Source organism: Schistocerca nitens, chromosome 2 (assembly GCF_023898315.1).
Source record: "Schistocerca nitens isolate TAMUIC-IGC-003100 chromosome 2, iqSchNite1.1, whole genome shotgun sequence".
Taxonomy (NCBI): domain Eukaryota; kingdom Metazoa; phylum Arthropoda; class Insecta; order Orthoptera; family Acrididae; genus Schistocerca; species Schistocerca nitens.
Genome location: NC_064615.1, coordinates 304,248,055 through 304,263,011, shown reverse-complemented (window position 1 = coordinate 304,263,011; position 14,957 = coordinate 304,248,055). Strand labels below are relative to the sequence as shown.

General features: G+C 47.0%; 1 protein-coding gene across 2 annotated transcripts in view; it reads left to right on the top strand.

The window, feature by feature from the left end:
- Positions 1 to 14,957, top strand: part of LOC126236067 (protein tweety) — a 951,384-nt gene that overhangs the window by 407,614 nt on the left and 528,813 nt on the right. For both annotated transcript variants that reach the window (XM_049945120.1, XM_049945119.1), the window contains exon 2: positions 1,358 to 1,442. The gene's annotated coding sequence lies outside the window, so the exon portion shown is untranslated. The remainder of the gene's footprint in view (positions 1 to 1,357; positions 1,443 to 14,957) is intronic.

Below are 14,957 nucleotides of genomic sequence, written 5' to 3'. Positions count from 1 at the left end.
GTCACGACTGTAACGTGCAAACAGCCGACCGTCTTCTCCGCGTTCGAGGTACGCGTTTCGAGACGCTGGACAGTAACCTCACCTCTGACAAAGTAACGTGAGTGGGTGTCCACATTGCGGCTCGTATGGTCGCTAGAATGGTTCACCGTTCGTGTGTGCTCCGCTTAATTTGCTTCCCTTACAACCCCATGTGCCTACACCGGCACCAGGCAGCATTCAATCTCGCGGTCGACAGTGGTCATAATATTTTGGATCATCAGAGTGTAACCAGGAGTCTGTTCGTACGAAAAGGTTCTGCAGCGTGCCACACAGTGACTGACGGCCGGCCGCTGTGGTCGAGCGATTCTAGGCGCTTCAGTCCGGAACCGCGTGGCTGCTGCGGTCGCAGGATCGAATCCTGCCTCGGGCATGGATGTGTGTGATGTCCTTAGGTTAGTTAGGATTAAGTAGCTCTAAGTCTAAATTGTGTAATTAATAAGTTCTTAGAAATAAAGAATTAAAAAAAAAGTCTAGGGAACTGATGACCTCAGATGTTAAGTCCCATAGTGCTTAGAGCCATTTGAACCTTTTGAGTAGTGACTGACGGGTAATAGCGCCGTATTTACGTATTGCTTAATCTTTTGTGTTTTGGAAACCACTCACGAGAAGAAGGAAATGTCGCAATTTTACTTCAGGAGAAATTTGTACTATTCTTTATTCTCCGTAGTAATCCAAAAGAATTTTGTTTACTGATTTTGCCATTATGCATTTTTACGATATGTTATCCTCTGCTATGTGCTCTTTATGTAGCTGCACAGATTTGTTTTAATCATTTCACGTAGTAGGGTGCAAGTCATGGGAAGGCACTGGATGTGATGTCGGTCGTTGGCTAGTGAACCCTATGCGTTGAATCTGTCTTCGTAGAGCACTGCCAGCGATGGGTCCCTATGCCTGACGTACAAATCGGCTACGATCTGACTGGCAGTACGCCGTGGATCGCCCCGTGTCGCGACGTCACGTACCAGGGTCATTCACTTCTGTTGGTCTTCCCAGGCGGCGGTTTTCGCCTGTAGAAACGTTGTCTTGCAATATTGAAGATACAACCGAAACACTGTTGACGTCGGACACCCGCATTCTTAGGTAATCTCCGATATGGTGTGACCCTCGATTATCATCGCATGTTCAAAGTCGGTTAACTCACAACGTGTTCGGATATGCAATAGATACCACTCGTGCCGTACGCCGCGGCTTTCGGGCGTCGTACACGGCGCATCTTGAAATGGGACAGCCCTTCCCATGACTGTGTGCCTTGCGTGTGTACGTCACACTTTAAGAGCAGAGTGTAGCCTACAGGACGTGTTGTGATCTCTGTCTACAGGAGTGGAGGGAGTGCCGAGCCATGCTGCTGGTGGCTGGACATCGCCGCCGCCGCTTCCTGTGATGACCGCCGCGACCACTAGCAGGTAGGCAACCCGCACAGCGCCCGACGAATAACGTGTAGCTTACCTGCCTGCCTGCCGCTTCCCCATAGGCAGTGTCGTCCGATCTGGTTAGCGTTCGACGGTGACAGGTGAGTCCACCATTTTTTGGTGCACAAGAACTCCGAACTTGATGAACTCCGACACTATCATCATCATCATCATCATCATCATTTAACAGTTCCAGTTTCCCAGGTACTGGTAATGACCCTCTTCCACTTTTGAAGTCATTCTATTTTACGAACTTGACTGTCTCAAGAAATATTTAAAGGTTTTTTAAAGTACCGCTACCAGTCACAAACTTTGTTAACTATTGTATTATTTATTTATTTTGCTACATGTTTCGAGGGAATACCTCATCTTCAGGCTAAATAGCATTACGAAAACAATTTCACGATAAGATTATACTGTCGTTACGTTTCCATTTTGTCGTGTCCAAATGCACCTGTTCACGGAGTACATCATCCACTGTCCATCCTCTGGTCACTAGATCAGCCTTAATCAAGTCCATCCATCGGGTTCGAGGTCTTCCTTGAGGTCTTTTCCCATACGACCATGTTTCCAAATTTATTTTGGCTGTTCTAGTTGGCTCCGTTCTCATCACATGCCCGTACCATCGTAAATGCGTCAGTTCGATCTAATAGGGATGTCTTTATTCCGGCTTCTTTCCTCAAGTCCTCATTCCTTAACTTGCCCATCTTGGTTTTCTGGATGGTGGATCTAAGAAATTTCATCTCTGATGCTTGCAGCCTTGATAATTCTCTTTTTGTGAGGGTACATGTTTCAATAACATAGGTCAATATTGGTATTAAATAGCTATTAAACATAATCAGTTTGGCCGATTTTGGACTCAAGTCGTCCCACAAAAGTGATCTTACTTGTTTGTATAATTCAGATCATTTGTCCACTCTATTCGTGATTTCAAAAAATGTGTGTGGATTCCTAAGGGACCGATGTTGAGGTCATCGGTCCCTAGACTTACACATTACGTAAACTAGCTTATGCTAAGAGCAAGACACACACCCATGCCCGAGGGAGGAGTCGAACCTTCGGTGGGAGGGGCAGTGCAATCCGTGACATGGCGCCTCAAACCTCGCGGCCACTCCGCGAGGTTCGTCATTTCATTTCTGACCAAATTATCACTGGAGACTACACTTCCAAGATAAGGAAAACTGCCCACACACTCTAGTTGGTGGCCTCCTAGTTTTACACTTGCTGGTCGTCCATCTCTGTTGACTGCCATCACCACTGCCTTTGTCTTGCTGATGTTTAGGTTATACTTCTGGAACTGAGATTTCCATTCATCGAGTCTGACCTGTACTTCCTCTTCAGTTTCATCCCATATCATGATATCATCAGCAAAGGCAAATGCATTCAGTTCACCTGACTTCTCCTTGACGTTCCTCATTATAGTATGCATAACAGTGATGAGTAGTAATGGGGACAGTGCACTTCCTTGCTAAACACCACTCTTGGTCTCAAACCATGATGATCGTCCTTCCCCAATTTGTACACAGCTAGTACAGTCTTCGTGCAACGTCTGAATTTCGACGCTGTCATGATGCTTCAAATTGTAGCATCGTGTGTCTTCGATCACGATTTTTTTTAATAACCAATTTGTCAGTAATGACTATCTTCAGATCAGTCCGCAACAAACAGAAAGAATGTGTGACAAGTCAAAGCAGTTCGCCATGACTGAAAATTATCATCAATGAAATGAAATGAAATGTCGTGTGACGAGGGCCTCCCGTCGGGTAGACCGTTCGCCTGGTGCAAGTCTTCCGATTTGACGCCACTTCGGCGACTTGCGTGTCGATGGGGATGAAATGATGATGATTAGGACAACACAACACCCAGCCCAGTCCCTGAGCGGAGAAAATCTCCGACCCAGCCGGGAATCGAACCCGGGCCCTTTGGATTGACAGTCTGTCGCGCTGACCACTCAGCTACCGGGGGCGGACATTATCATCAATATAACCTGCGTATCATGAGAAAACACTGTGATATGAGAAGCACAATAATGTCGTCATCGGACAATTAGAACTGTGAAAAAACATGATACAATTACTGCCAATACTGTCCTCTATATAATCATACTAACATAAATCTGTTCTGTCAGTTAGTAATCGACAAACGACACACATACCGCGTCGCAAAACGTCTCGAAACCCAAGGCACCACGAATCAACGACGATTTATTTTTCTAAAATGAGTCGTCCGTCAGTACTGTTTTCACTCCAGCAGATAGTCTACAGCTATAGCTATACTCTACAAGGCACGTTACCCGTGTGCAGTGGAAGGCATTTGTAGCAGTATTATCATTTCCTCCTTTCCGTTTCATTCACAAGCGATACGTGAGAAGAATAACGGGAGGCAAGCTCCCGGATCAGCCCTAATTTATTTGATTTTAGGTATGACCCTAAATCATTCCCTTCCCTGGCCACACCATGGGAGGAACGCCAGGTTAAGGATGGCAGCGAACCTTATTCACCCCAGTATGTACGAGAGGTGATGGGGAGTCCTTTGTTTCAATGAAGCCTCAGTTTTTTGTTGAGCATTTACAGGACAAGTTTGGGGAGATGGAGGGCTTGTCCAAAATGCGGTCAGGGTCAGTCTCGATAAAAACGGCATCTTCTGCCCAGTCACGGGCATTACTCGCTTGTGAGACACTGGGGGATGTTTCCGTTACCATCACGCCACATAAGAGCTTAACTACGGTCCAGGGTATTATATTTCACAGGGACCTTCTTTTGCAGTCTGACGACGAGCTGCGCGCCAATTTAGAGCGCCGAGGTGTTCATTTCGTCCAGCGTGTACATAGGGGTCCGAGGGATAATCAGGTTGCTCCCCGGATGCGGTGCTTTAAGTGTTGAAGTGCTGGAAGTTCGACCATGTTGTCCCGCTGTACTTCCAGCGTCAAATATCGAGATTGTGGACGTCCTTCGCATACCAATACTCCATGTGCCCCGCCTCCCATCTGTATCAGCTGCGGAGAGCATCATTCCCCTTGCTTGCCATACTGCAGGATTTTACAGCTAGAAAGGAAAATCATGGAATATAAGACCCAGGACCGACTGACCTACACTGAGGCGAAGAGGAAATTTGAGCGCCTCCATCCTGTGGCAATGACCTCCTCTTTCGCCGCCGCTACGAGAATTTTAGCCCCATCAGTTCCACGAATTCCAGTCGGCTCTCAGAGCTGGAAGATCAAACCTGCCCCCTGGATGGTGGGGTGCAATTCCCTCCCTGTTACTGCCGTACCACCTACCTCGGGAGCACTGCTTCCTCCCCCCCCCCCCCCCCACACACACACACTCCACACCCAACCATCAGGGACACCAGTCTCCACTTCTCAGCTGGAGAAGCGTAAGTCTTCTTCGGCTCCTCTCACGAGAAAGGTGTCCCTTGGGTCACTCACTTCCCGGGTTCCTGCTAGTGGGAAAGATGACGCCTGCCAGTAGCTGAAGTGCCCAAAAGCAGCTGGTTTTAGGGCTTCACGACCATCCTCAGTCCCCGAGACTGAATCAGTGAAGCCCTCCCAGCCAGAGAAACCCAAGGAGCAGCGAGAGACACCCATAAAGAAGATCCCCAAAACAAAAGGAATTGCAGTGGCACCCACACCACCGCTACCTACAAGCTCTGCGTCTGAGGATGGGGTGGAGATTCTGGCGTCCACTGAGGTCCCAGATCTCGCCAGACCCTCGTGCACAATGGATACAAACTGCTCAGGAAACAAGTCGGTAGTGGCAGGTGACCCTGAGACGTAAACTGCCTCACTGAATTTTCCATCTCTTCCCAGCCTCACGATCACATAATCCTCCAGTGGAATTGCGGCGGTTTTTTTCTACCACCTGGCTGAGCTACGTCAGTTGTTATGCTTTACACCTGCTTTCTGCGTTGTCCTCCAATACATTTGGTTCCCAGAAATGCGGACCCCTGCCCTTCGCGGCTACAAGGGATATTACAAGAAACATAGCGAATATAATAGAGTGTCAGGTGGAGTTTGCGTCTATGTCCTGAACTCGGTATGTAGTGAGCCTGTGCCTCTTCTAACCCCTCTTGAAGCTGTGGCTGTCGGGATACGGAAGACGCAGGAAATACCTGTCTGCAACGTATGCAGATGGTGCAGTACCCCTGAACCCATTGGCTACACTGATTGCTCAATTCTCTAAACCTTTCCTACTTTTGGGAAATTTTAACGCTCATAACCCCTTGTGGGGTGGCACCATGCTTACTGGCTGAGGCAGAGATGTCTCAGTTCGATCTCTGCCTCTTAATTACTAGGACCGCCACACATTTCAGTGTGGTTCATGGTAGTTAATCGGCCACAGATTTATCACTTTGCAACCGAGGACTTCTCCCACCTATCCACTGGAGAGCACATGACGACCTGTGTGGTAATGACCACTTCCCCATCTTCCTGTCACCCCCCCCCCCCCCCTGGCGTCATGCCCACATGTGCTTTCAACAAGGCAAACTGGGAAGCCTTCACCACCGCTGTCACCATTGAATCTCCCCCACATGGTGTCGTCGTTGTTGTAGTTGAGCAGGTAACTGCAACGATCGTTTCTGCGGCGGAAAATGCGATCCCTCGTTCTTTGGGGTGCCCCAGGCGAAAGTCGGTACCTTGGTGGTCGCCGGAAGTCGCTGAGGCAATTAAAGACCGTCGGCGAGCTCTTCAGCGACATAAGCGGCACCCTTCCCTAGAGCACCTAATAGCCTTTAAAGGGCTCCGTGCCCGCATTCGTCATCTTATCAAAAGGTGGAAACAGGAGTGTTGAGAGAGGTATGTCTCGACCACTGAGTGCCTTGCGTCACCGTCCCAAGTCCGGATGAAGATCAGACGTGTTTTTGGGTATCACCCCAGCAGAAGTCCCTGGCGTTACCGTCGATAGCGTTTTATCCACCTACGCCAACGCGATTGCCAAGCACTATGCTCGAGCCTCTGCATCGGAGAATTACCCCCCCCCCCCCACCCCAGGCTATCGCATTCTAAAACTGCGGATGGAAAGGAAAGTCCGCTCGTTCACTACACGCCACAGTGAACCCTATAACGCCCCATTCACAGAATGAGAGCTCCTCAGTGCCCTTGCACATTGCCCCGACACAGTTCCTGGGCCAGATCGGATCCACGGCCAGATGATTAAATATCTCTCGTCATCTTCAACCGGATCTGGTGCGATGGCGTCTTTCCATCGAAATAGTGGGAGAGCACCATCATACCAGTGCTCAAACTCAAACCTGTTAAGAAACCGCTTGATGTGGACAGCTATCGGCCCATCAGCCTCACCAACGTTCTTTGCCAAGTTGCTGGAACGTGTGGTTCAAAAATGGTTCAAATGGCTCTGAGCACTATGGGACTCAACTTATGAGGTCATCAGTCCCCTAGAACTTAGAACTACGTAAACCTAACTAACCTAGGGACATCACACACATCCATGCCCGAGGCAGGATTCGAACCTGCGACCGTAGCCGTCTCGCGGCTCCAGACTGTAGCGCCTAGAACCGCACGGCCACTCCGGCCGTCGGAACGTGTGGTGTGTCGGCGGTTAGGTTGGGTCCTGGAATCACGTGGCCTACTGGCTCCATGCCAGGGCGGTTTCCGCCAGGGTCGCTCCGCCACTGATAATCTTGTGCCCCTCGAGTCTGCCATCCGAACAGCCTTTTCCAGAAGCCAGTACCTTGTTGCCGTCTTTTTTGATTTATGAAAAGCGTATGACTCCACCTGGTGACATCATATCCTTGCCACATTATACGAGTGGGGTCTCCCAGGCCCGCTCCCGATTTTTATCCAAAATTTCCTGTCGCTTCGTACTATCCGTGTCCAAGTTGGTGCCTCCCATAGTTCCCCCCATATACAGGAGAATGGGGTCCCGCAGGGCTGTGTATTGAGTGTATCTCTATTTTTAGTGGCCATTAACGGTCTAGCAGCAGCTGTAGGGCCGTCCGTAGCACCTTCTCTGTACGCAGACGACTTCTGCATTTCGTACTGCTCCACCAGTACTGGTGTCGCTGAGAAGCATCTACAGAGAGCCATCCACAAGGCGCAGTCATGGGCTTCAGCCCACGGTTTTCAGTCTTCGGCCGCAAAGTCGTGCGTTATGCACTTCTGTCGGCGTCGAACGTTCATCCGGAACCAGAACGTTACCTTAATGATGATCCATTCACTGTAATGGTGACATATCGATTCTTAGGACTGGTTTCTGACGCCCGATTGACTTGGCTTCCTCACCTTCGTCAGCTTACGCGGAAATGCTGGCAGTACCTCAATGCCCTCCGCTGCCTGAGCAATACCGACTGGGGTGCAGATCGCTCTACGCTGCTGCAGCTCTACAGAGCCCTTGTTCAATCCAGCCTTGGCTATGGGAATCTGGTTTATGGTTCGACGGCGCCCTCAGCGTTGCGTTTATTCGACCCAGTGCACCACTTTGGCGTTCGACTAGCGACGGAAGACTTTAGGACGAGTCCGGTGACCACCGTCCTGACGGAGGCTGGGGTCCCTCCATTGAAGGTTAGGCTTGCACAACTGCTCGCCAGTTACGTTGCACACGTTCGTAATTCTCCTGCGCATCCGAATTACCGTCTTCTTTTCCCACCCACGGCGGTTCATTTTCCGCATCAGCGTCGCAGGTCAGGGCTTACAATTGCAGTTCGCGTCCAATCCCTTCTATGCCAAATGGAGTCCTTGGCTTTACCACCTATACTTGAGGTCCATTCTCGTACACCTCCATGGTGTACATCTAGGCCGCAGCTTCGCCTGGACCTATCACATGGCCCTAAGGACTCAGTTAACCCCGGGGCTCTTCGCTGCCACTTCCTGTCGATTCTTGACATGTACCGAGGCCATGAAGTGCATACACCGACGGCTCGATGGCTGATGGTCACGTCGTCTTCACATATGTCTATGGAGGAAATATTGAACAGGATTCCTTGCCTGATAGCTGGAGTGTTTAGACTGCAGAGCTGGTGGCTATACCTCGTGCTCTTGGGCACATCCGTTCATGCCCTGGGGAGTCGTTTCTTCTGTGTACTGACTCCTTGAGTAGCCTACAAGCTGTCGACCAGTGGTACACTCATCATCCTTTGGTAGCGACCATCCAGGAGTCCATCTATGCCCTGGAACGGTCCAGTCGCTCAGTGGTGTCTGTCTGGACCCCAGGTCACGTCGGAATCCCAGGCAACGAACTTGCCGACTGGCCAAACAGGCTACACGGAAACCGCTTATGGAGATCGGCTTCTCTGAACCTCACCTGCGTTCTGTCTTACGCCGCATGGTTTTTCGGCTTTGGGAGACGGAATGGCATAACAGTACGCACAACAAACTGCGCGTCATTAAGGAGACTACGAATGTGTGAAAGTCTTCCATGCGGGCCTCTCGCAAGGAATCAGCTGTCCTCTGTCTGCTCCATACTGGCCATACGTGGCTAACTCATGGTTACCTCCTCCGTCGCGAGGACCTACCTCGATGTCTCTGTGGTTCACAAATGACGGTTGTCCATCTCTTGCTGGACTGCCCACTCTGCGGCGGACTTTTAACTTTCGCAGCACCCTACCTTCGGTATTGGGCGACAATGCCTCAGCAGCAGCTTTAGTTTTACGTTTTATTCGTGAGGGTGGGTTTTAACATTTGATCTAAGATTTCGCGAATGTCCTTTGTCCTCTGTGTCCTCCACCCTAATGCTTTTAGGGTAGAAGTTTTAATGTGTTGCAGAGTGACTGGCTTCTCCTTTTTATTCTCGTAGTTGGGCAGCCACTGTAATCTGCTTTCTTGTTTTACTCTTTTCTAACTGTTTCTTGAGTCTCTCTGTTGTCTTCTTTTCCTCTTTTGTTCCTTTTAGTGTTCGTTACCTTTCGTTCGTTCTTGTGGTTTTTCCTTTCTTTCCGTTTTGTGTTGTACATCTCGTTTGTCTTATTCTCCCTCTTGTGGCATTGTTTTATCCGGAACAAGGGACCGATGACCCAGCAGTCCCTTCGCCCTCTTTTAAACCAACCAACCAATCCAAAGCTGCCGCCCCTAGGTCCATGCCTAGTGGGCCTGTATGTAAATCCGCCTCTGACCTCAGCCATCGTCAGTTACTGTAACATTATACTGTAGTCCTGTGCTGTCTCTGACAGAATTACCATGTCATCGGAAAACCTCAAAAGTTTTTATTTCTTCTCGCTGACCCTTGATTCTTGCAACAACTTTTTCTTTGGTTCACTTTAGTGCTTACTCAGTGTACAGATTAACATAAGTGACGGCATGTTGCCCTGTGTTTCACTACTTTCTCAACTCCTGCTTCCCGTTCATTCCCTTCGATTCTTATAACTGCAGCCTCCGAATTCTGCACACGTTGTTCAGTTCCTGTCTTTTATCCGTGCTACCTTCAGAATTTCGAAGTGTCTACTCCAGTCAACATATCAAAAGCTTTCTGTAAATCCTCGAATGATATAATGCTACGTTTGCCTTCTTCACACTATCTCCCAAGATGAGTCGTTTGGTCGGTATTGCCTCTTTCTTTGAGACTTAAAGGAGACGAAATCAAGAATTAAGTCTCTGTGGCTTGTCTTCCCTCTCTGCCTGTGAACGCTGATGCATCTCAGAATAGGGAACGAGCGCTCGCGCGCCCACACACACACACACACACACACATACACACACACAGAAAGAGAGAGAGTCAGAGACAAGGTGGGGGAGGTGTGTTTGTGTGTGTGTGTGTGTGTGTGTGTGTGTGTGTGTGTGTGTACTAGATTGGCACAGGAGCACGTGATAAAGGCTTTGCAAACAATCATGCGACGCGGCTACAAGGACGCGCAACAGGTAAACACACACACACACACACACACACACACACACACACACACACACACAACACGCACACACACAGGCGCGCGCTATCGCTCACCCATATAGCAACGGTAGCAGCTACATCTTTCATTCTCCTCTCTGAAAAACCGCCTCCTTGGCTGTAGTGCGCTCAATCGCGCACACTACCTTTTTGTTCCTGCTTTCGCATTTCCCTGTCGTCGTAAAGAAGGAAACGCGCATGCAGTCTATGCTATTTTCTGTTATACAATCTGCCCGTTAGCTTCATAGATACTCACTTATCCCCTGTGCCCCTATACTATATTTCCGAGCGTCATATAGGACTCTCCACTGCATTTGCTGTCTCGTTGGCAACAGAGATATTACACCTCTCCACTGCAACACTTTACCCTAAAATTCTCTGTCTCATTGATTATAAGTTGTGAAAATATATAAAACGATCTCTGTTTTGCATGCACGGTTTCATAACACATTGATTTGGCCTAAGTTGTGTGTTGTGGTTGGTTTTGGTCTTCAGTCCGGAGACTGGTTTTATGCAGTTCTCCGCGCTATTCCATCCTGTGCAAACTTCATCATCTCCGAATAACTACTGCAACCTACATCCTTCTGAATCTGCTTGCAGTATTCATCTCTTACTGCCCTCTACCGTTTTTACCCCTACTCCCTTTCACACCTTCTCTCTAACACTAAATTACTGATTCGTTGATGTCTCAAGATCTGTCCTATCAGCCGATCTCTTCTTCCAGTCAAGCTGTGCCATAGATTTCTTTCCTCTCCAGTTCTGTTCTGTACCTCCTCATAAATACGTGATCTATTCATTTAATGTACAGAATTCTTCTGTAGCACCACATTTCGAAAGCCTCTATTCTCTTCTTGGCTGTTTATCGTTCGTTTCACTTCTACACAAGACTACGCAACAGATAAATCCTCTCAGACGGGAGGTCCTGACACTTAAATCTATATTCCATGTTAACAGTTTTCTTCAGAAACGCTTTTCTCGCCATTCCCAGCCTACATTTTATATCCTCCCTACGTCTGCTATCATTACTTACTTGACTGCCCAAGTAGCAAAACCCATCTACTGCTTTGTCTCGTTCCCTAATCTAGTTCTTCAGCATAGCTTAGTTTAATTCGACTACATTACATTATCCTCGTTTTGCCTTTGTTGATGTTCATCTCATATCGTTTCAAGACATTGTCCATTTCATTCTACTGCTCTTCCAAGTCCTTTGCTGTCTTTGACAGAATTACAATGTTAACGGTATTTCTCTCCTACTATAAAAATTTCTTTCGTTTTCTTTGCCGCTGTTACAGATCGAATAACATCGGCAGTAGGCTACAACCCTGTCTTCCTCACTTCCCAACCACTGCTTCCCCTTCATACCACTCTACTCTTATAACTGCCGTCTGGTTTCCGTACAATTTGTAAATAGCCTTTCGCTCCCTGTATTTTACCACTGCTATCTTCATAATTTCAAAGAGAGTACGCCAGGAAATATTGCCAGAAGCTTTCTATAAGCCTATAAACGCTATAAATGTAGGTTTGACTTCCCTTGTCATAGCTTCTCAGATAATTCGTAGGATCACTACTACCTCGCGGTTTCCTACATTTTTCCGGAATCCAATCTGATCTTCCCCGAGGTGTGCTTCTACCAGTATTTTCATTCTTCTGTAAATAATTCGTGTTAGTATTTTGCAACCATGACTGTTAGTTCGCTAATCGTCACACCTGTCGGCAACTTCTTTCTTTGGAATTAGAATTACTACATTATTCTGAGGGTATTTCGCCTGTCTCATACATCGTGCACATAAGTTGGAAGAGTTTTGTCATGGCTGGCCCTCCCAAGGCTATCAATAGTTCTGAGGGAATATCGTCTACTCCAGAGGCCTTTTTTCGACTTAGAGCTTTCAGATCTGTGCCAAATTTTTCTCGCAGCATCATTCCCCCATTTCATCTTCATCTACGTTCACTTTCATTTCTATAATGCTGCTTCCAAGTTCATTCCGCTTCTATAACCCTTCCATAAATTCCTTCGACCTTTCAGCTTTCCCTTCTTTGCTTAGTATTGGTTTTCCATCTGAACTCTTGATATTCATAGAGCGCTTCTATTTCGTACAAAGGTCTCTTTAATTTTCCCGTAGGTTTTTTTCGAGTTGCATATGGTTCTATACGCTTACTTTTGTTGTCTAGCCATTCCTACTCAGCCATTTTGCACTTCCTGTCAATCTCATCTTTTAGACGTTTGTATTTTCTCCTTTCGTCGGTTAAATTCAAAATCTTATGTGGTATCGAAGGATTCCTACTAGGTCTTGTCTTTTATTTACCTGTGTGACGCCCTCCTGCCTTCACTATTCCATCTCTCTACGCTACTCATTTGTTTCCTAATGTATTCCTTTCCACTGTTTCGAACATTGGCTGGTGGTCCCTCTGTAACTCTTAACACCCTTTTGTTCTTTCAACTTCTGCAAGTCCCATCTCACTTAATTTTCCACCTTTGTTCGGTTTTATTGTACACTTCATAACCAATAAATTGTGGCCAGAGTACACATCTGCCCCGTAAATGTTTTATAGTTTAAAATCTTGTTCAGAAATCTCTGTCTTATCATTATATAATCAAGCTGGAGATATCTGGTGCCTCCAAATCCCTCCCATGTATACAAAATTCTTTCGTATTTCTTGTAACGACAGATGTAATCACAACTAAGTACTTACGTAGTGAGGTGGCACATTTCGAAACGCGGAGGAGACAGTCACGTATCATAGTTACCGGATAAAAACTGCGGCAGTGTCCAGTTGGATCAGGACAAAATACCAGCCTGTTGCAAAGACTCGTGCTTATTATTTTAAAGAAATGAAAAGTTGTGGACGTCTTCAAAAGCGTGGTATGTTCGAACTACAGTTTTAATGAGTCGCAGCTAGATTCATCCGAGTCATTCAGATATTTTGGAGTATCAGTGTGTAGAGATATGAAGCAGAGCGAGCACACAATCTCTGTTGTAGGTAAGGAAAATGGCAGGTTTCGATTCATTGGTGACACTGGGAGGTTGATTCCGTATAAAACCCTCTTGCGGCCCACACTCTATACTGCTAGACATTGTGGGACACGTATCAGGCTCGAATAACAGGGGGCATAGAGCGTATACAAAGAAGGGCTGGTGGAATAAAATGGTAGGCTTGTTCGACTGGTGAGAGAGTGCGACAGAAATGTCGAGAAATCTCAACTGGTGGACACTCGAACAAAGAAACCCTTGAGTGCGATGTCGCGAGTTCAATCCTTAGTAACGCTCATTTGAAAGTGTTTTGTTAACAGTTATGACAAGAAAAATATTTGCCGCTAATGATCCGCCATGTGCATCAGGAGGGCTGCGGAAAATTAGTGTACGGGAGGAGCAGAGATCAAAGTTACTACGCGATGTATGTATTACACTTCAGAAAATGGACATCGACGACATTCAAGAAATGTTCAAAAGAAACCATTAACGTGCACTGTCAACACTGAAAGCAAAATGGCGCGCCACGGTCTTCACAAAGGTTCGCACCACCAAGATCGAAGGTGAGCTCCTTGGGAGTTGCAAACAGTGTAGGACGTTCACCTACGTACCGAATCTTGAAGAATACACGTAGAATCATATTGGTGCAGCGGGGTGATGAGAACTGAACGAACGTGATGGCATGCAACCGAATGCGAAAGAATCTTTAGTGGAACTTATCGTGACACTATCCATTAAGGTGTAGCTGCAGACACTGCGATAATATGTTTTATAGGCACGGAAGAGACAAACATCCAGAGGCTGAATTTGCCCAGTGGTTCCAGGTGGTATGAATTACAGTATCAAACACTTTTCAGGAGGGATAGTTTGTTCTAAAGGAGTATGATTTTTATACGCAGATGAGGAATCAAATAAAATAAAAGCAAGTTATTTTGACCAGCTGTTGGTTAAAAGCAGTGTTCACATCGTAGTTGCAGTTTTCTTTCGCCCATTTTCCCACTCTTGCTTGCTGTGACGTAAATATTTCCTACTGCCTTTGGTCGCTGACGCACACGAGAAAGAAACGTGGGCCGCAGAGCATCTCCAACTCCTCGCAGCACAATAAATAACTTTCCACCAATTTACCATCCAGGTTAACAGTCGGCATTATTGTATACGAATGCGTTAAAACGTTGATGTTAGTTGATCTTGATACCACTGTTTCGGTACCTCTAATTTCCACGGTTCCGTTAATACGCGTTTCCTCTTCAAATCCCGATGGGACGGAGTTGAAAACAAATTCCTTATTGAACGATGGAATAATGGGGATCTCATCTACAAATTTTCGGGCCGATTGCGCAGTATGATGTACATCGCCAAGTTTACACTTTGCTTGAAATTTTGTTTCTTACGTCTTCCAGTTCTGTAGCACTGTTGGATGTTATGCAATCATCCACAACTTCCCCCGAAATCACTGTAACCTATGTCCCGCGCAATTTGATGTGCATAACCTAGTAGGTCAGTATCATGCACATATGTCAATTGTATCGAACATCTTCAAACGCGGAAACATCAGTGTTTGTAACAAGTGTGCCTTGTCATCCTTTGATTGTCTGTAGTTTCTCTTATGCACTACACGGTCGTATTGCCGCGGACTTATCCCAAATCTGTTCATAAGTTTTTTTGACTGTGCTGCTGATGACATTCCGTGTACGCAATTATGT